Source organism: Silene latifolia, chromosome Y (assembly GCF_048544455.1).
Source record: "Silene latifolia isolate original U9 population chromosome Y, ASM4854445v1, whole genome shotgun sequence".
Classification (NCBI taxonomy): Eukaryota; Viridiplantae; Streptophyta; class Magnoliopsida; order Caryophyllales; family Caryophyllaceae; genus Silene; species Silene latifolia.
The window spans coordinates 228,231,261-228,254,000 of record NC_133538.1 but is presented as its reverse complement, the minus strand read 5'-3'; the positions used below and the strand labels follow the sequence as shown (position 1 = coordinate 228,254,000).

The following is a 22,740-nucleotide window of genomic DNA, read 5'->3' as shown; positions in this document are numbered from 1 at the left end:
GTCCTTAGGTTCGGGTGAAACGTCCTAAAGGGCCTAGCTTGGACGTTTCTGTGGACTATCCTAGACCAAATGGTCGACCAACATGACTCAAAGCCCAAGAGGTGAGCTTGGGTGACCCAACAGGGTCATGTTCTAGACTCTTAGAACGAAACACACCCGGCCTACCACGGCCATGACCCGGACACGACTCGACGCATTTCATGCTTGGTTGAGGTTCGAGAGGCATTTTGGATTGATTTTGAAAAACGAATGATCGATTTGAAAAATGAGATTTGAAATAAAGCGACGGCTATAAAAGCTGGTTTTGGCTGAAATTTCTAGTCCTATTTGGGCAGCATTCCGCGTTTTTAAAACCATGCTAATTTTGAAAGTAAGTTGTTCAAAAGTTCGGTGTTGAAAAGGACATGGGAAATTTGAAAAGACTCGGAAAAAACACCTTGCACATTGTCATTCTCATGTTATAAGGATGTATGCTCCTAGACATCTCTAAGTCTCGGCAAGTCTTCTACAAGAAGGTCTATGCCCTCCATCCTTTTGCGGTGTTATAGAGCAAGGGCCTTAAGGTAAAGTACCTAGAAGAGCGTCCCCACCATCAAGAACCACGCGAGGTGAACTGGAAGCGAGCAATGTGCAGCTTCCTAGCATTGTGGGACGTCGCCCCCCACGCATCACAAAGAAACGCTGGGACGGCCCGGGAAAATCCTTAAGGGTTTATGCATGAATCGTAGCACTATGAGTAATGTTTTACTTTTCAACACTTTCTTTTCAAGTTTCACCTCGGAGGAAAAGACCCTAGAAACAAAGTGTAACTAGTCCTCTTTTCCCCATGAGTCGCCAAATCAGGCAAGGCCCTCGGGAGGCTAACGTCGCGGGATCCACACTAGGCATTATCGACTCGAGGTTCTTTCGAATCGAACTAAGACATATTAGAGTCGCCACCAAGTTTTTTTGGGAACTTGGAACCGTTCAAGTCAACTTTACACCTTTCATCGAAAAGCATAAAGCCAATCGACTACGAGTGATTAAAGATAAAGGCTTGTACCCTATATCACTCGATTTGAATGACTCTCGTAATCCAATGGTATTTAGACGGATCCACAAACCATAGATCTTGAGTAAGGGGTGAGGGTACGTGTTAGGAAGCCCACAAGGACACCTAACCCCGCCCGTCGATAACGGCCTCTACTAAGTCAAGTGTCGGAGTTCAAACAAGGTCATAGCTACTACGATATATGATATGCAAACATCGTTTTCAAAACCCTAACATTTGAAGTTTCTATGTCGATTTAGATGCAACTAACCTAACTTTGTCAAAGTTGTAATTTAGCATGTGGGTTGATTGATCTAACAACATACAAAACAAAGCAAACAAGGCTTAGGGGGAATGGGGGAGCCGTTGGGATCTACCCTATTACAACCCAGGCATTTCATGCCGACACAACGATAAATTAAAGATACAACTCGATCTAAATACAATTGCTACATACGACACCATACACGACACATGGCCATTCGGCCTAGGAAAACGTGCAGAAAGGGGTGACTCACGGCCTACATGACTCACGGCCTTGGGTTACTCCTCGCAATGCGTGCTTCCACTTAATCTTATCGAATTAGACATTGGGTCACACACCAAAGCATGCATTAGCATAAATCGGGCCATGTTGCTTTAAACAACATGCGATTTACTACGCTCTCACTTGCATTGGGGCACAACCGTCTAACTAAACAAAACTAAGGTTTTTAGAAATCGTTTGACTCGATAAAGGAGAACTAATTACAAACAAGTTACAAAACGCGACTCGATAAACACAAATTGATTACAAGATACAAACAATGACACTAAGATAAAAAAACGAGAAGAGGGATACAAAAGACACGGCCAAACACGACCTCATACACGGCTATCCTAGTTCCTAGGTTAGATTTATTAGGTTAGATGGATTTGCAAAGCGATGCGGAAAATACATTAGAAATCGGTGACAAAAAGAGGTCAGAAGGCTTCGCCTAAAACCGGGTGTTCTACACGGCCTAAGGGGTCAAATTAGGTCAAGTTCGCTAATTAAATTAACTCGTCGAGTGTTAATAAGAAGGTGCTAGTCACGCACTCTTATACTAGCGAGAAATTAGGTGAAAGAGAGAGATGCGTTCATTAAGTTACAGAATTGTCGATTGATTTTAAAAGCTATGTCGAAGCACCCTAACATGTCTAATTAGGTTATTTAAATGATCGAATGTCGTCTAAATAAGTCATATGTTAACAATCAGAGGTCGTATTAACATGTAAATGGTCCAGGGGTAGGTCGAATCACACGTGAGAAGAGAGGGGTCAAAAGCGAAGAGCGAAGTCAAAAATCCGTTTTATTTATGCCCTACCTTGAACACGAGGATATGTAAATGAGACGGGGGTGTACGACCGACTGATGTAGCGGTTTCTTTCCCATCTCAAGTCAATGCGGGTGTTCATGGTGGTACTTTAACTCATACTCGGACTAAACTAGTTTCATAGTTAATAAGAACAAACGATAAACAAAAACGATAAACAAACAAAAGCGAACTATAAAAAAACAAACATAAAAAACGAAATAAAAGGGAAGAAAGAGGAGGATTTGATGCACCCTCAACCTACATGTATCGTTGACACCGTCTTGGGTCGTAATCGATGGTAGATTTTATCTCGAGAGGCCGTCGTCGACGAAGAAACAAAGCAAACAACACGTTTTTATCGAATCTGGACAGCAACTTTCAAACAGCGATTTCTCTCTCGTTTCACGATGAAAATTCAATTTAAAAGATGTTTTGAAAACTAAAAAGAGAGGAGAACAGAGATCTTAAAACAATCCCTGCTCGTTTTGAGTTATTGGGCACGAAAAACGAGCACAAACAAAGAATCGACAGACGGGGAAAAAGCGCGAAAACAGAGTGTATAACACTCTGTTTTTCGAGGGAATTCGTGTACTCTCAAGGGCAATTTGGCTCATAAATCTTTGTCTAATGTGTAGATGGATGTTGTATGGTTAATTTGGAACAAGAAACTCGAATTTTGATGGAGGTTTGATGGAGGAACGAATTGTTTTTCGAAGAGGACACACAAACTGTTTCAGTTTGTAAGTCGGTTTTGTGGAGGGTTTTTGAGAGGCAATTAGGGTTTGTTTCTGGAGTTTAAAGCTTTTAAGTGAAGGTAGTATGTATGGAGAACTTAGAGGAATGAATGTATGGTGAAGGGAGGGTATTTATAAGGAGTTAATGTAGGGTAAAAGGGAGGAGAGGCAGACGGGCTCCTCTGAGCATAGCTGCTGTCCAGCAGCTTTTGTGGGGTTTTCTAGGGTTCGTTTGAGGGGTTTTCTTGGTGATTAAGGTAAGGTAATATGGGAAGGATATTAGGGTATGGGTTAGGGTTAATGGGCACGGGTTTTGGTGGTATTTGGAGCGGGTTTTGGACTCGGGATTTGGCTGCAAAACAGGGGAGGCTGCTTTGTGTATGCGGGCTGTTGGGGGTGATTTGGGGCATGATTTGGGCCGTGGATATGGGGTTCGAACTGGGGTTGGATGGGTAGTGGTCTAGGTTGGTTAGTGTACTCGATATTCGTGCCAACTCGTAAAGAAAACGGGCTCAAAAACCGAGCTAAAATCGCGCTCCAAAACGCGTGGTTGAAACGAGTTTTTCTCGATTTTTAAATCGATTTTTCAAATCAATTAACACATTAAAATAAATGATTTTTCAAATCAAATATACTCATAAAATGATTTTTCAAATCAAATATTTATTTTATTTTCAATAAAATAAAATTAAGAAAATAAATTCAAAATAAAACAAAATAAATTGAAATCACCTTAAAAAAGACCTTAATTTAAATATCATTTAAATTAAAATACTCCGTCGACAACGCTCATTCTACATCGTAAAACGAACCCAAATAATGACAATGACAACTAAATAAATACATGTGTCCTATCATCATCGGGTGTTTCTCGGGTTCTCTATAAATTCCAATATCGACGGATACGGGTATCTACAGGCACAGTTTCAGATTAACTTTGATTTGTGTTACTACGACCTTCGTAAATGGGGTCAAATGGTCATATTTTGGGTTATGATGGCTGTGGCTAGTCGAAGGGAATGAGTGCGATAGGAATTGTCCATCCCTAGTCAGGGTTATAACAATATCTCAGGGCCACTCGAGGAGTAATGAACTGGAAATGCGTGGCCACGCTCGGAAGGTATCTATGATAGATAAATCCGGTCAATTAGTTATTCTCCAGATCGAGGAAAACACTCTCGATATGATCACTTGCAAGTACGACCTGAAAGACACCTTGCATTGAGTGATAGATAGTAATAGGACAAGAGAATTGGTGACGCACACTTGTCGAGGATAAGTGGGAGATTGTTGGAATATGTTTCCTCCGACAATAATGCGATCACAACTGTTGATCATGATGATCACATGTTTAAGTCTCATTATAAATAATACAATTGGGAAGTAATATTTTACTGTCAACTGATCAACATATATCGGTAATGATTGGCTGACTAGAGTTTGACATTACTGTCGTACGACGGTGGTGATCAGTTGACCCCTAGGTCATACCTAGGGCAACACTCTTAATTGATCATTTAATTAATCGTATAACGTTGCGAGTTAATTAAATTACTTGAAAATTGACGGACGATTTTGGAGGAAAAATTTACGTATCACATTGAAATTTGATTAAATGAGATACGGTCTGAGTAATCGAATTGTATCATTACTAAGATGAAATTATTGTTTAAGGAAACAATTAAATTTGAATGAATTATTATAAATACAATTTATTGTGATTTATAATTGGAGAAATATTTTGGTACAAGTAATTATGAATTACTAAGTCGATTTTTGTATATGACGTACTTTATTAATACGTTGATTTTTAATATGTTAAAAATACATAACAAATTTATGTAACATATGACATGTGACATATTGACAAATTTGACAAAAATAAAATGGGTTCCATTTTATGAGTGTACCGAAATTAAGAGGGGATTAGGCAAAATATTGTGTTGTTTAAATTATTGGAAAACACAATCATTTGCATTATAGACTAGCCTTGCAACCTATTGCTTATTGTAAAGAACAACACAAGCATGCATTGGCTCCCAAAATCCCCCCTTCCACCGGTTTTGAGATGGAAAAACCATTATGGTTTTTCATCTTATTTACCTAATAACACACTAAATGTTGTAGTGTATCATTCATTCTTTACTCATCCAAAATAAGAATTCTAGAGAGACAAAAAAAGCTCTCTTCTTCATCTCTCCCAAAACCGAAAATATTAAGTGTTTTATAATATTTTTGGGTCATTTTTCTACAAGATTAATATTGTACTAGTAACTATAATTTTAATTTTAATTAAGAGTAAGCTTTGGGTATAAATCCTTGAGAGAGATCCTACACTTTGGTCTTTGTTTATCCAAAAGGGAAAGCTCAAGAACAAGAGAGAAAGGTGATCTCTCTTGTGCCCATATTAACCAAATTTCCAATGTAAGAACAAGTTTCTTCTTTATTTTGTTTAAATGTTTGCATGCATAAGATCATTAGTTAATTTTATGACAAATTAAATTAAAACATATATGAATATGTAAGTATATAGATCTACTTTTCCTTCAGCAGCCCCGTTGGGACGCGAGCTAATTGGCGAGGAAAGGGGCTCTGCCCAGGTTTTAAAATGTACAAAACAGGAGCTGCCTTGGGGCGCGTGCCATGAGCCGACCCAAGGGGCATCTCCTGGTTGTTAAAAAGGTTGTTTAAAACCGTTTTTTGGGATTAATGATTTGCAAGTATGATTTGCATGACTCGGAATAATTACTATTATGTTAGTAATATACGTTATCGGATTTGCATGTTTGAAAAGCATAGTATACAAATAAAAATGTAAAATGTTTGATTTGAACTAATTATGTTAAGTTCATTTCTTTGTAATTAGTCAAGTTTTTCATCGTACTCGGATTAAACCGACATGGAATAAGGAACCAAGGATGATTATGAATTATGACTAATATATTTACAAATGTAAATAAATGAGGAAAATGGTAAATAAAATAAAAAAACGTTAAAATACCCTATAATTTGTAATTAACCAATAATATTATCGAGTCACGGAATTAACCGTCATGGTATAAAGAACCAAGGATGATTTTTGTAATGGTCGAAATATGTTTATCATAAAAATGAATTAAAATGGTAAATAAAAGAAAAGAATTCCTTTAAAATTTAATTAACCAATTAATATCACCGAGTCACGGATTAAACCGCCATGGTATATGGAACCAAGGGTGATTATAATTTATGGCTAAAAAGTTTGTCATAAAAAAGATTTGAAACATTTGAAATGGTAAAAACCGATTGCAAATAAGAAATGAAGTAAAGAGGAAAGACGAGAACAAACACGTCCGAGTCTGACCCGAGAACCCACAAGAGGCGCGAGCCATTTTGCATAGCAAAAGGCTTCTGTCTCGAGCCAAAACTCGGTTTTGGCTCGTCTAACCTATATTTGAATCGTGTTATGCATTGTTCATGCATATAAACTCATAAAAATATTAAAGACATGAAATAAATGAGATATTTAGACCCTCAAACTTACGTGTATTGATGTTTGCGAAGTAGATGACTTTAGAGACGGTTTTCTCGTTCTGACTAATCGCGATCAAAGAAGTTTAAAACGGTGCCTTAAAAAAGGATTTAGTTTTGAATATATGTTGAAAATATGTTAATTAAACACATGTTGATTGATGTTGAGTTGGTTGAATGGGTCGGTCGAATGCACGGCAACTGTACCAAACAAAATGTGTAAGGCTTGTGTTTACTATCGGTAGGTCGTAAACACGTGTCGATTTTGTGACTAAGGAAGTCGGGTCTAGAAGTTTAAGGGAGAAGGAGGGGGCGGACTCTCGCGTAAGGATTGTGTTGTGTGATGGTGGGTATTTATAGAGAAATGTGGGATGGTAAGTCGGTTGAGTTTGCTTAGAGGCTAAGCAGACACCTGCTTTAGGCGCGAGCTACCTTGTCATACAAATGGGTGTCTTGTCCTTTTTAATTTGGACGTGGCCTTTGCTCTATCCCTTGTTTGGTTGGATTGATATGTGGTATTCATATAAGATGTTGTGTAATAATATGGGCATCTAATAAGATGATTATGGGAGTTACTTGAGGTAGGTGTTTTGTGTGCTTGACTCGGGTTTGACCCGTGTGAGTTGGGATTTGAATTTTGAGTCGGTTTTTGGCCCAGTGTCGGTTTTGGCTCTAAATAGGGTCATTTTAATAGAAATGACATGATAAAGTCATTCATGGCATTATTTTCGACATTCAATATTTGGTTTGACTCGGGTTGACTCGAGTTGCGGGTTTCTGAGTCGGTTTTGGGTCCGAAGACAGTTTTGACTCTAGTTATGGTCATTTTAATGGAAATGACATGATAAAGACATTCATGGCATTATTTTTGACATTCGGGATTTGGGTTGACTCGGGTTGACTCAGTTTGACTCGAGTTGCGGGTTTCTGAGTCGGTTTTGGGTCCAAAGACGGTTTTAACTCTAAATAGTGTTATTTTAATGCCAATGAAGTTAGAAAACCATTTTTGAAATCATTTTTCATATTCAAGTAGTGCATTAAACCGCCTCATGTATAGCCAATCCACGCACGCATATCAAAAACACGTTACAGTCCGATCATCATTGGGTGGTTTTTGGATGGTGCAGATACTGCGTATCTACAGTGTCACAACTTACATGAACTTTCCAGAGTCTGGAAAACGATCCAGTCGGTCGAGTGGCATTGGCACTCGGTCAAGTGCCTTCTAGTCAGCGAGTCCCTCTTTCCACTTGGCCGAGTACACCTCTTAAAGGTCCAATTACTCCTCCCGACTCACATAAGACCACATATAGCCCTATTTCCATGTTCCTAAATACAAGTACGGAAGAATATAAGCATAGATGCGACATACAATTCACATGTGACGATAATTAGCATGCGTTTTACATTCCTATTGCAAATTACCAACTTTAACACTTCAACATGCTCACACATAAACATCCAACATGTTCCTTCCTAGCTTGACCACAATCATCCATGTTACCACATCAAGTGCTACTAAGCATGAAACTACTTCACAATCACCAAACAAGGATATACAACAACCATATGCATCAAGAACGTCCCATTACCCCACGTGTTGTGACCAACTCAAGTTAAAAGGATAAGAGTACAACCTTGGGACGTCTCCCAAGCTTGTCACGAGTTCTCTATTACTCAAACGGGGTTCATTTTAGATTGACACGCCTAAGTTCATTAGCTCATTAGTTTAGGCTCTAAAACTGTCGCCCTGATACCACTTTATAACACTCTCATAAGTCGGGATCCTTCGTCAAGGCAATCCCAACGTATGAGAGCGTTACAAGAGTTGGTTTCTCAAGCTTGTAGTGCGAACAAACGAGTAAAGAAGAATTTATGACGATAAACTTAAATAGATAAGTTGTAGTTAGATAATTAGTTACATGTTAAGGGATGAAAATACCATCCCATTTAGTACAACCAAAACGAATAAAAGTGGAGTTTAAATAGTCAAAAACTAGATAATCATATGTGATGACAACTAGTGAAGACCGCTCCCAAGCCTCGGCATCTAATTAAAGCTAGCCTGTCAAATCACTGCTCCCTATTTGGGCGGAAATCACCATATGATTCACCTTAGATATTTCAAAACCCAAGTGTTAGCTTAATAATAAAAATGCTCAATCAATGCTAATGATAAAGACTATATGCTCATTTGATGAATGTTAAGACAACCAACCATAAATCCAATAAGTACGTGAGATACATGACAACCGTTCTCCAAGTTTCTCACCTCGACATAACCGGTGGCCGAGACACGCCCACGACATCACATACCAACACTAGGTACTCGGAACACGTTCGTGGTACCAGGCCCTCTAGAACTCGAGTCCCCTACCTGACATCGTGCCTCAACCATGCGAGTCCCTCCAAAACTCAAGTACTAATAAATGTGCACATCCCCTTGGAGTAGGAAGCTCCAAGGGGTGACTCAAGCGGAAGACGGTTTCCCAACCGCCTTCCGTCTCCATAACAACAACAAAGTAACCTTCATCGTCCTCCAACACCAATCACATAACAACCAACAGAATCAATTTCCAATAAGGATAATCATGCAATTACACCAAACATAACTTGTATCAAAATATTTAATCCTTCATTAATTCACCTCTTTTCATGTAACTGCTTCCTGATATGTTATAATGCATTCTAACCATTTATATGATATTTAATCATACTTATTCTTCCACTATATGTGTAATTAACATGAAACCATATTTTGTCATAAATCGTAATTACCAACAACATGTTATAATGCAACTACCATGAGACAAGTGTACGTAATTAATGACAATAAATGGATAATTAAACATCCATATTATTAGAGCTAAGTAGGGAAAACCCTACTTCAAGCTTATCTTCACAAAGCCTCAAGCTAATCACTAGAAATGCTCCTCAATCAAGCTTCCTACACAAACTAATTACTACATTCATTACCATAATCCGGTACAATAAACACGCTAATTAATCCCCTTAATAACCCATAACCCAATTAATTATGAGATAATCTACTAGGAAAATTAAGGTTTACTAAGATAAGATCAAAGAGACAAAGTATAAATCGACTTACAATTAATGTGGATGAACAAAGGAGGAAAAGATGGCAAGGATTGTTCACTTGTGGAGACTGGATTTTTAGAGGATAAGTTTAGTGAGTGTTTAGAGAGAATATAGGGAGTTTAGAGAGTGGTAGGATTAGGTTGGGTAGTGAATTTAGGTGGGGGGAATATGAAAAGATAAGGTTCGAAAGCGACACACAACCAACCAAATCCTCGCGTAAAACTGGACTCGACCGGGTACTTGGTCGAGTGGCCGGTACACAGTCCCACTCGATCTAGTGGATGGTCACTCGATCGAGTGACCAACTTTCAGAAACTTCCAGCCTTAAACCACAATCCATTCGGTCCTCCACTCGTTCGTGTGGGCTCCTGTTGGCCGAGTTGATGGTCTACTCGGTCAAGTAAGGTCTTTATATAAATGTGAGGTATTACATGATGTGTTTGTAGTTAGAGCACGCTACTCAAGCTTCACTATTTAGACCTTAGGTGTGGGTTTTCTTTATTTCGTTTTCGGGCTTACTCGAAGACGCGTAAAGGTCTAAGCATGGGAGTGTTTGATGAGACGTGTTTTTGCAAAATAAAATGCCTTGCAAAATAGGACAAGTCTAAGAGTTACAATCCTCATAAATGAGGAGAAACATACTAACAGTGTAACACCCCAAGAGTTTGAGAGGAAAAGTTGTCCCATATCGGGAAAATAAGTAGATTTTTATATGTTTATAAAGGATTCCACCCACCACTTAGTAACAAGGCCTTGTGCTTTTGGGCTAAAGTGAGGACAAAATAACGGCCCAAAGGTGCACATCCCATCTTATTGAGGTTGTGTTACGATGGTGGTGGGTCGGGTCGTTATAAATGGAATCAGAGCAACCCTGCAACTGTGTGGGGAGCCTGTGGTCGGGAGTACTTCGGTCACCCACCTAGTGGGGGAGGATTCTGGACTTGGCTGTAGTCAAGTTTAAGGCACAATGAGGACATTGTGTTGTTCAAGTGGGGGTGTTTGTAACACCCCAAGAGTTTGAGAGGAAAAGTTGTCCCACATCGGGAAAATAAAGAGCTTGTGATATGTTTATAAAGGATTCCACCCACCACTTAATAACAAGACCTTGTTCTTTTGCGCTTAATTGAGGACAAAATAACGGCCCAAAAGTGGACATCCCATCTTATTGGGGTTGTGTTACGACAGTGGTGGGTCGGTTTGTTATAAATTGTAATATTCCACTGAACCGAAGACGTTATTCGGCTGGGATACTCCCATGAATAGTTCCATTGATTGGCTTAAAATATGACTAGTGTTTAAAGGGATTGAAAGTATTAATCATATGACCAAATTGCACTTTATTTTCTGGTTATCCATTCAAAAGAACTCAACAGTTAAGCGTGCTTGGCTGGGTGTAGTATTAGGAAGGGTGACCTCCTAGGAAGGTTCCCGGGATGCGCTTGAGTGAGGACAAAATGCGCTGGAAAGGACCTTTGTTGATATTTGGGCCATTTACACAAACTGGCGGGCTACCGTGATTGACCGCTCTCGACCCAAGGTTTGGGCCGGGGAGTTACAAGAGAGTGTGGTTAGTGCAAAGGTTACTCCATACCATTTGAGCCCATAACCTTCGGTCACACTGGCTCTGATACCATGATAGATAAGCCATCTCAAACAAAACTTTAAGGTGAGGTAGAGATTGAAAGTACCATTTATAACAACCCGGCCCACCACCGTCATAACAAAACCCAAATTATATGGGATGTGCACCTTTGGGCCGTTATTTTGTCCTCACTTAAGCCTAAAAGCACAACCCCTTGTTACTAAGTGGTGGGTGGAATCCTTTATAAACATATCACAAGCTCCTTATTTCCCGATGTGGGATAACTTTTCCTCCCAAACAAAACTTTAAGGTGAGGTAGACATTGAAAGTACCATTTATAACAACCCGGCCCACCACCGTCATAACAAAACCCAAATTATATGGGATGTGCACCTTTGGGCCATTATTTTGTCCTCACTTAAGCCTAAAAGCACAACCCCTTGATACTAAGTGGTGGGTGGAATCCTTTCTAAACATATCACACCCCTATACTCCAAGTGCCTTACCAGGACCACCCAGGTATAGAAATGTCACCATCTCGGTTTCCCGAGGCAATGATAATGAATGACAATAACGAAACATTATTTAAATAGTATAAAGTTTAAAGTGATTACAATCCAAATCCAAACTGATAAAAGTATAATACATGTCCTCAAAACCAAAAGTCTAAAACTACTCAAGTACGACACCAGAAGCCTCTAATTAGCTCGTGGTGACACATCCCAGCTAGCCCATATGCCTCTAATCATACCTGCTCAACCACTACTAACCATCCTGGAATGGTTCACCACAGTTTTACAAAACAAAGACGGGGTCAGTACTAATCACACAATTAGATAATCACAATAAGACAGAAATCAACACAGCTCAATCGTCACATCAACCCAAACTCCATCACCAACTCCTCAATACTGACTACACACTAAAGTGTGTAGCCCTGCCAGAGTACCCATCTCAATAGGTTACTCCTCTCCGCCAGTGGGGGACCACAGCCGTTCCCACCTAAGCCCCGCTCATCTCCATCGAGTGATAAACCCAAATCCATTAATGTGCACATCCTTTCTGTGGCGGGTTCCACAGAAGGTGAATAATGGGCGTGAAGCCACTCCCGCAAGTGACTCCACTCAGCCAAGGACGCACCCCGTAGAACACAGACAGATAAAATCAACAACAATCGACATCAACCAAAATCCAACAACCGTCATAATGCGAATATGATACTTTAACAACAATCACAATTAACAACAAACCACATTATGTGACTAATACTGAGTAGGGAGAACCCTACCTGGAATGCAAACACAAGCAAGGCGATCTCAACAGCTGTATCAAAACCTCTCCTCTACGAATCCTCCTCCTATCACATGATCACATAATTACTACTAACACAACTAACCATAAAAACCCCCAACCCCCCAAATTAGGGTTTAAACAAAGTTAATTAAATGCTATAAATTGGTATGTAGATCTTACCCTTGACGCAAGGATCATAAGGACACAAAGAACGATGCAATCCGACCTCTCAAACTCCGGGATTTGTCAATAACACGGATGAAGCGAAAAACGTAGTTTCAATCTCCTTTTTAAGTTTATTAGGTTTATAAAAGTGTTTAATAAGGAAGACGGTATAATATATATACTAATCCGCATTATTTACAAAACCCATCAAAATAATACCCGTTAACCGACTTACTCGATCGACTAACTAACGTACTCGATCGAGTGCCACTTACTCGATCGAGTACCCAGGCTACTCAATCGAGTACCCTACAGGCATAATACTTTTTCTAAAATCAAAACACCCTTACTCGACAGAGTAAGGCCCACTCGATAGAGTAACCAGAGACTCATAAAACCGTAGTATTACAGTCTTCCCTCCTTGAAAATAATTTCGTCCCCGAAGTTCAAACCACAACAAAATAAAACATACTACCACACTCCCTACACAACAAACAACACAAAACTCGACACAAAACTCCGACACATACTACCAACCAAACTCAACCCTACTCAACTCACTACTAACTATACCAAAAACAACATAAAAAGATGCAAAAACTCTTCGCGATCATTTCCTACCCCCCCCCCCCCTCCCCTAAAAGAAGCAAGGTTACGTCCCCGTAACCATACATACCTGATAAAAAAGGAACGGATAGCGCTCGCTCATGGACTCCTCTGCCTCCCATGTAGCCTCCTCAACCTCATGATTAGACCAAAGAATCTTAAGCAAGACCGTCTCACCATTCCTAGTCTTCCTAACCCTCCGGTCAAGAATCTGCTTAGACACCACAAGGTAATACAAGGACTCGTCTAGCTCTATGTTCTCTGCCTCTAACACATGTGACGGATCACTCACATACTTCCGCAGCTAGGATACATGAAACACATTGTGCACTCTCTCCAAAGCAGACGGTAAGGCCAAACGGTAAGCAACCTCTCCAACCCGGTCCAAGATCTCATATGGTCCCATGAACATCTAACTCAGCTTGCCTTTCTTCCCAAATGTCATAACCCCACGCATAGGATATACTTTCAAAAGAACCTTGTCCCCAACCTGAAACTCTATATCCCGGCGATGTAGATCTGCATAACTCTTTTGCCTATCCTGAGCAGCTTTCATCCTTTCCCTGATCATCTTAATCTGCTCAACCATCTCATGTACCATCTCTGGTCCTAAAACCACTACCTCAGCACTGTCGTCCCAACAAATCAGGCTCCTACATCTCCTCCCATATAAAGCTTCAAATGGCGACATGCTAATACTAGTGTGATTGCTGTTGTTGTAGGAAAACTCAATCAAATCTAACCTCTATTCCCAGCTACTACCAAAATCGATCACACAAGCTCGTAACATATCCTCAAGAGTCTAGATTTTTCTCTTTTTCTGACCATCTGTTGCAGGATGAAATGATGTACTCATCTTCAATGTCGTTCCCAAAGACTCCAGCAATTCTTTCCAAAACCATGAGATAAACCTCGAATCTCTGTCAGTTACGATGTCTTTAGGCACCCCATGTAATCTTAGCACATTCTTCCGATAAGCCATAGTTAATTGTGCCTTAGTCCATGTATCTTTCATTGGCACAAAATGAGCTGACTTAGTCAGTCGATCCACCATAACCCATATCATGTTGTTACACTACTGGCTCTTTGGCAAACCTATGATGAAATCCATAGAAATGGATTCCCACTTCCACTCAGGTACCTCTAAAGAATGAATCTTACCTTGTTGTCGTCGCTGCTCCCCTTTAACTCTCTGGCATGTCAAACAACGGGCCACGAACTCAGCTGTTTCTTTCTTCATCCCAGGCCACCAGAAAGGTTTCTTTAAATCCTTGTATAGCTTGTCCCCACCTGGATGTACCGAATATGGTGTATAATGTGCTTCTGTCAAGATTGTCTTTTTTAGCTCCTCATCATTAGGGATACACCATCTCCAATCAAACCTCAAACTACCATCTGTAAGAATAAAAAATCTAGACACTGTCCCTTTCTTTAATCCAGCTCTCCACTCCACCATCTTAGGATCTAACACCTGTTTAACTCGAATATCATCATAAAGATCAAGCTGCACTATCAAATCTCCCATGGCATCCCCTTTCTGCATCATATGTATCCCAAACTTCCCAACCTCTTCTCTCAACCTCATCAAGGATATAGCTATGCACAAAGAATGTACACTCTTCCTGCTCAAAGCATCTGCAACTACATTGGCTTTCCCTTTATGGTAGATAATATCCATGTCATAATCGCCAATCAACTCCATCCACCTCCTCTGTCTCATGTTGAACTCCTTTTGAGTGAAGATGTACTTGAGACTCTTATGATCTGAAAATACCTTAAAGGTCACCCCATAAAGGTAATGTCTCCAAATCATGAGAGCAAACACAACTGCACCCAACTCCAGATCGTGTGTAGGATAATTCTCCTCATAAGGCTTCAATTTCCTAGAAGCATAGGCAATCACTTTACCGTTCTACATCAACACACATCCCAACCCGTTCTTTAAGGCATCTGTATAAACCTCAAAGTTCTCACTCCCTTCAGGCAATGCTAAGATTGGAGCTGTAGTCAAATGCTCCTTTAATGTTTGGAACGCCGTCTCACAACTCTCATCCCAACGAAACCTGTTCTCTTTCCTTATCAAAGCTGTCATAGGTCTAGCAATCTTGGAGAAATCTTTCACGAACTATTTGTAATATCCAGCTAAACCTAAGAAACTTCTGATCTCAGCTACATTCTTTGGTGCTTCCCACTTGGTAACTGCCTCAATCTTTGCCGGATCTATAGCTACCCCATCTTTAGAAATCACATGCCCCAGAAAAGCAACTTTCTCCAACCAGAACTCACACTAGGACAACTTTACATACAACCCATGCTCCCTCAAGGTCTACAACAATCCTTAGACGCTCCTCATGTTCCTCCTTAGTCTTGGAATAGACAAAGATGTCAACAATGAAAACCACCACAAACTTGTCCAAAAACTGACTGAAGACTCTGTTCATCAAATCTATAAACACAGCCAGCGCATTAGATAACCCAAAAGGCATCACCACATACTCATAATGGCCATACCTCGACGTGAAAGCTGTCTTTGGTATGTCCTCCTCTCTAATCTTCACCTGATGGTACGCCGACCTCAGATCAATCTTGGAAAAGACTGATGCACCACTCAACTGATCAAACAGGTCATCTATCCTTGGCAAAGGATACTTTTTCTTCACCGTCACTCGGTTACTCTCCCTGTAATCTATGCACAACCTCAGGCTCCCATATTTCTTCTTCACAAAAAGAACTGGTGCTCCCCACGGTGATACACTAGGTCTAATGTATACCCTCTCTATCATATCATCTAGCTTCTTCCTGAGCTCCTCCAAATCCTTTAGGACCCATCTGGTACATTGCCTTAAAGATGGGCCCCGTCCCCGGTTTCAGTTCAACACTGAAATCTATCTCCCTCTTCGGTGGTAACCCCGGAATCTCCTATGGGAAGACATCTGTAACCTCCCCCACAACTAGTATCTGATCAACTGTCGGACTCTCCATCCAGTCATCTCTCACATGGCACAAGATCATCGGGCACCCCTTCCTCAGATAGGACTTCAAGGTCACAGCTGCAATCAACTTAACTTTTGGTTTGATAACAAACCCACGATAAGACACACTAATGCTCTTAGGACCTCTCAGAGACACTTTCTTTTGATGACTGTCTAGCTTAGCTTTGTACTTTCCTAACTAATCCATCCTGACTATCACCTCAAAACCGTCTAAGGGAAACTCTAGCAAGTCTACAGGTAGATCAACTTGTCCAACTATCATAGATACATCCCTATACAACCTCCCACATGATACAGACTCACCCGACGGTATAAAAACCTTCTCAGTTACAGATTCATATTCCCTCAGACCCAACTGTTTAACAGGACTCGAAGATACAAATGACTATGATGCCCCCGAATAAAACAAAAAAAAGGTATGAACACCATTAACAAAAAAAGTACCAGTGATAACATGTGCGTCATCCTCGGCTGCTTTCTTCTCCATTATAAAAAACTTTCCATTGGTCTTCTGCCCACCTCCCTGGACAGTACTGGCTGAGATTGTCGGCTTAACACCCGACCCTTGATTGTTGTTGGTGTTTGTAGCTGGCTTCTGATAAGAATTACCGCCATTGCGGTTACCTCCACCGTTGTTGCTCTGAGCTCCTCGGTTGTTCCATGACCCAGTTGGTCTGTTGCTCGCATAACTCTGTGTCGACCCCTGAGAATAGCTCCACTGAGCTGGTCTCTGATAACCTTCAGGCAACTCACTGGTACACTCATGTCTCTTGTGGCCTACACCGCCACAGCCGAAACACGTCATTCTTCAGCTGCCGCTACCACTCCCACGACCACGCCCAAAGGAAGCCCCAACACTAAACCCCGAACCCGATGAATATGCTCTAGCCTGAGTGTGGTTGCCCTTCTTGTAATTGGATTGGCCACCACCCTTGCTCTCAGCCTTTCTTTTCTCAGCATCCCTCTCTCGGGTCATCTCTACGAGCCTCTCAGCTCTCCCAGCCCTCTCATACGCTTCCTTAACATCTGTAAGGATTCCCACGGGTAGCTTCTCTATTATCTTGGGGGTCAACCCCTTCTCAAACCTCAGAGCTAGGTTCTCATCACTCAATCCCATATCCTCAGCATACCTAGCTTTCTCATTAAACTTACGGTAGTACTCAGCCACCGTCATGTCAGATGTCATCTTAAACTCATCGAACTCCTCTCTTAGCTTACTCCTCGCATGCTCAGGTACAAACTCTCTCCTCATGGCCCTTCGGAACTCTTCCCAAGGTATAGCAGGCAGCCCTTGGTTTGCATACATATCCCTAGCATTCACCTTTACCTTATCCCACCACTCACCTGCCGCTTCTCTCAAGTAGAACCCAGCTTGTTCTACCCTCATCTCATCCGGATAATGCACCAAATCAAGGATATTCTCCATCTCTCTGTGCCAATTATCTAGAAGCATTGGCTCCCCTGTCCCCTTATACTCTTTCGGGTTGAATCTCACTATATGGATGCTAATCTTTGAATGGTCAACCTCCTTATCCTTCGCCACTCTCTTTAAAGCTTTCGTAAGAGAATCTTGGTGCTCTAACATCTTAACTATGTCATCGGTGGTCATGCTCTCAGCTCTAGCATATAGGGCGTTTCTCTTAGGCGGCATCTTGAAACTATATAAGAAAAGGGTAGATATAAACATAGATACTATAGCCCAAAACACGTATATAGCCTGCACAGACCCCACTCGATTGAGTACTGGAACCCACTCGATCGAGTTGAGGCTACTCGATCGAGTGCCCAACATACTCGATCGAGTGCATCGACTCCAGAACCTAATCAGACCTCCTAATCATAGACATACTCGACCGAGCTGAAATGCCACTAGATCGAGTGACTCCTACTCGATCGAGTGTCCCTATGTACTCGATCGAGTTCCCCAAAACACGGTTCTGACCATAAAAACATCAAACTATCCACTCGATCGATTCAGACCCACTCGATCGAGCACCTGACCTACTCGATCGAGTCATGCTGACTCGTATACATTACCCGCATGTTATAATAAATACTCATGCATTTCTAGCAACTCTTTATGCAACCAACAAACACTTTATTCATGTTATTGAAATGCCACATTATAAACACCAATCATGCTTTTTCATTCAATTCAACATATAAGACACGTCTCCTTCAAATTTTATCCAGACTTTCAATTCTCCATATCCACATCCAACAATTCACAACACATACAATTAGACACACATACAGACCAAAAGACAACACATGCGACCCTGATACGTACCCCCATGTGACCGGTTCAAAGTTGCAGGGCGTGTTTGCGACTTTAGGACGTCTCCTAAGCCTTTGCATTAGCTCCTACAACTTCTTCCCCGGGTTCATTTTAATTGACTCCCTATGTTCATTAGATTCATTGGTTACAGGTTTCAGGATCGTTGCTCTGATAGCACTATGTGACACCCCTATACTCCAAGTGCCTTACCAGGACCACCCAGGTATAGAAATGTCACCATCTCGGTTTCCCTAGGCAATGATAATGAATGACAATAACGAAACATTATTTAAATAGTATAAAGTTTAAAGTGATTACAATCCAAATCCAAACTAATAAAAGTATAATACATGTCCTAAAAACCAAAAGTCTAAAACTACTAAAGTACGACAGCCGAAGACTATAATCAGCTCGTGGTGACATATCCCAGCTAGCCCATATACCTCTAATCATACCTGCTCAACCACTGCTCACCATCCCTGAATGGATCACCACAGTTTTACAAAACAAAGACGGGGTCAGTACTAATCACACAATTATATAATCACAATAAGACAGAAATCAACACAGCTCAATCGTCACATCAACCCGAACTCTATCACCAAATCGTCAATACTGACTACACACTAATGTGTGTAGCCCTGCCAGAGTACCCTTCGCAATAGGTTACTCCTCGCCGCCAGTGGGAGACCGCAGCTGTTCCCACCTAATCCCCGCCCATCTCCATCGAGCGATAAACCCAAATCTATTAATGTGCACATCTCTTCTGTGGCGGGTTCCACAGAAGGCGAATAATGTGCGTGAAGCCAATCCCGCAAGTGACTCCACTCAGCCAGGGACGCAGCCCGAAGAGCACAGACAGATACAATCAACAACAATCAATATCAACCCAAATCCAACAACCGTCACAATGCGAATATGATACTTTAACAACAATCACAATCAACAACAAACCACATTATGTGACTAATACTGAGTAAGGAGAACCCTACCTGGAATGCAAACACAAGCAGACGATCTCAACAGCTGTATCAAAACCTCTCCTCTACGAATCCTCCTCATATCACATGATCACATAATTACTAATAGCACAACTAACCAAAAAACCCCCAATCCCCTAAATTAGGGTTTAAACAAAGTTAATTAAATGCTATAAAATTGGTATGTATATCTTACCCTTGACGCAAGGATCACAAGGACTCAACAGCTGTAGATCTTACCTCTCAAAGTCCGGGATTTGTCAATAACACGGTTGAAGCGAACAACGTAGTTTCAATCTCGTTTTTAAGTTTATTAGGTTTGTAAAAGTGTTTAATAAAGATGACGGTATAATATATATACTAATCCGCGTTATTAAAAAAAATCCATCAAAATAATACCCGTTAAACGACCTACTCGATCGAGTAACTAACGTACTTGATCGAGTGCCACTTACTCGATTGAGTACCCAGGCTACTCGATTGAGTACCGTACAGGCAGAATACGTTTTCTAAAATCAAAACACCCTTACTCGACAGAGTAAGGCCCACTCGATAGAGTACCTAGAGACTCATAAAACCGTAGTATTACATCTTTACTTAACAAGTTCATATGAATGCTTGCTTGGTGTAGTTTTAACTTATACACATGTTATGCTTGATGAAATGCTTGATTGACAACCTAGCATAATTTTCTTAACTTTTCAACAAGACTTGTAAGACATAGACTAATTCAAGGCTTGTTACACCATGCATATAGTTAAATTAGGAGAATTAAGTCGTTGTAGGTGTGGTAAATTCTTCACCGACTTGGCTCCGAGACCCAAAACTTCCTAGGAATTGTAAGATATAAACTAACTCAATTCCACTACAACAATAATTTGCTTGCATCTATGAAACTTATTTATTTGATCTCATCATGATTACCCTATGAACCCATGACACCCTAGTGTTTTAATCAATTTTTACAAATCCCATTTGCTTGCTTTGCTTTACTTTCATTTATTTACCTTGCTTTTGTTAAGTAGTTTTGATTACAAGTCTCAACCCAAATTGTGACACTAAAAACATAGCTATTCACAACCGATAAGTCAATACAATACCCGTCCCTTGGGATCTGACCTTTACTTACTGCTCTACTAAGAGTATTTTGTTGAGAATAAAAATAATGTTTTGATTAGGGATAATAGACGACACTTCGACCCGAACGAAAAATGGCGTTGTTGCCGGGGACGGTGTTCAATTGAGTTGTTATCGTTTGTTGTTTTTAGTGGTGTCTTTCTTAACCTTGAAGAAGTCAAACACCTCAAGGTAGTTTTAATTGTTTTCTAGTTGTTTGATTTTTTCATGTCTAGGAGATCACAAGGCGGTCTTTTGCCAATTGATCCCGAAATCGAGAGAATATTGACAAATATTAGAAGAACCGTTAGAGGGACTTCAACAATTGTGGGTATTGGAGAACTTGTAGACATTGGTATCATCCAAACGGATAGTGTTGAGTTTACCAACCCTTTTGTAAGACAAGGAGAGGATAACCCAATTCCAAACCAACCACAAAATAAACCTACAATGCCTAAATTTTCATCTCATTCCATACCAACCGAGGAGAACCTACCCAATGGTACTCCAACACCACCCCACTTGACCGGTAATCTTATTGCCAAATCCGCATTCATACAATTAGTTGAATGAAGTAAATTTGGAGGGATTCTAGTGAGGATCCTCATTTATACACAGAGACTTTTTGTTACTATTGTGATGCAATTTCCCAAACGGGGGTAAACCAAGACCAAATTCGATGGGTATTGTTTCCTTTTTCCTTAATCGGAGCCGTAAAGCAATGGTTAAAGAGCCTAGGCAAGGCCACTCTTGGAATTGATTCATGGATGAAGTTAGCACTTGCCTTTTACAAGAAGTTCTGCTCTCCGGAGAAAACCAACGTATTAAGAGCCCAAATCACCGGGTTTAAGCAAAGTGATGAAGAGTCTCTATATGAGGTATGGGAATGATTCAAAGATACATGCCGCTCTTGTCCACATCATGGGGTGAGCGAATGGTTTCTAGTCCAATAATTTTGGAATGGGTTGTATGAAGATTCAAGGAATGTACTCAACATGGGTTCTAATGAAAGATTCACCGAGGTAGATGATAACCAAACTTGGGCAAAGATAGAGGAGGTGGCGGTTCACAACTCTTAATATAGTAGGCCAAGAAAAGCTACTAGGGGAGGGAGACATGAAGTTGACTCCGTCACACAATTGAGTGCCGATTTGGGTGCCCTACTTAGCTCCCATATTGACACAATGAACTTGAAATTTGAGAAGGCCATAGCCAATATGAATGAAGCTTCTCAATCACCCAAGCAACATCAACAAGTCAATGTCATGGTATCAACATCTTCTATCCCAAATGGAGTATGTGAGAGTTGTGGAACTTTGGGACAAGACCAACAAGAGTGCAGGAGCACAAATGAGCAATTGAATGCTTTCCAAGCATATAAGAATGACACCTCTTACTCCAACTATTACAATGAAAAGATTAAATTTTACCCAAACTTCTTGTACAAAAGCCAAAATGTTCAAAATCCTCAACCAAAATACACCCCACCTCCAAAGAGAAATCCTACTCAAAGACCCTTTTTCAATCAAAACCAAGGATTTCAAAACCAACCTCTTACAATAAATCCAATGACCAAGCTTTTGTTGTTCAAAAAGCGGTCCTTCAAATGCAGAAGAGCCTACAAGACTTCTTTGCTCAAATGCAAAGAGATAGCAAAGCCAAAGACACTGCCATCAACAATATCCTTGCTCATACCAAAATGTTGGAAACACAAATGTCCCAATTGGCCGCTTCAAGTTCCCAAAGGCAAAAAGGACAATTAAACCCTCATGGTAGTCCTCCTATAAGACATGAAACCATAAATGCCATTCACTTGAGTAGTGGTACACGATATGAGGGACCTAAAGAGCCAATTGAAGAGAACGTTATTGAAGAAAGTGTCAAGACAAGAGATGTTATGGAACCATTAAGGAGAAATCCTAAGGTAGTGGAACCAACTACCAATGACTCATTGAAGAAGAGAAATAAAGAGAAGGTCAAAGAGGTTGAAAAATAACCTATTGTGATTAGACTTCCG

At 40.5% G+C, this 22,740-nt stretch overlaps 1 pseudogene; it reads right to left on the bottom strand.

The window, feature by feature from the left end:
- Window positions 1-21,552: 21,552 nt before the first annotated feature.
- Window positions 21,553-21,651, bottom strand: LOC141636320 (small nucleolar RNA R71; annotated as a pseudogene).
- Between the last annotated feature and the right edge of the window lie 1,089 nt (window positions 21,652-22,740).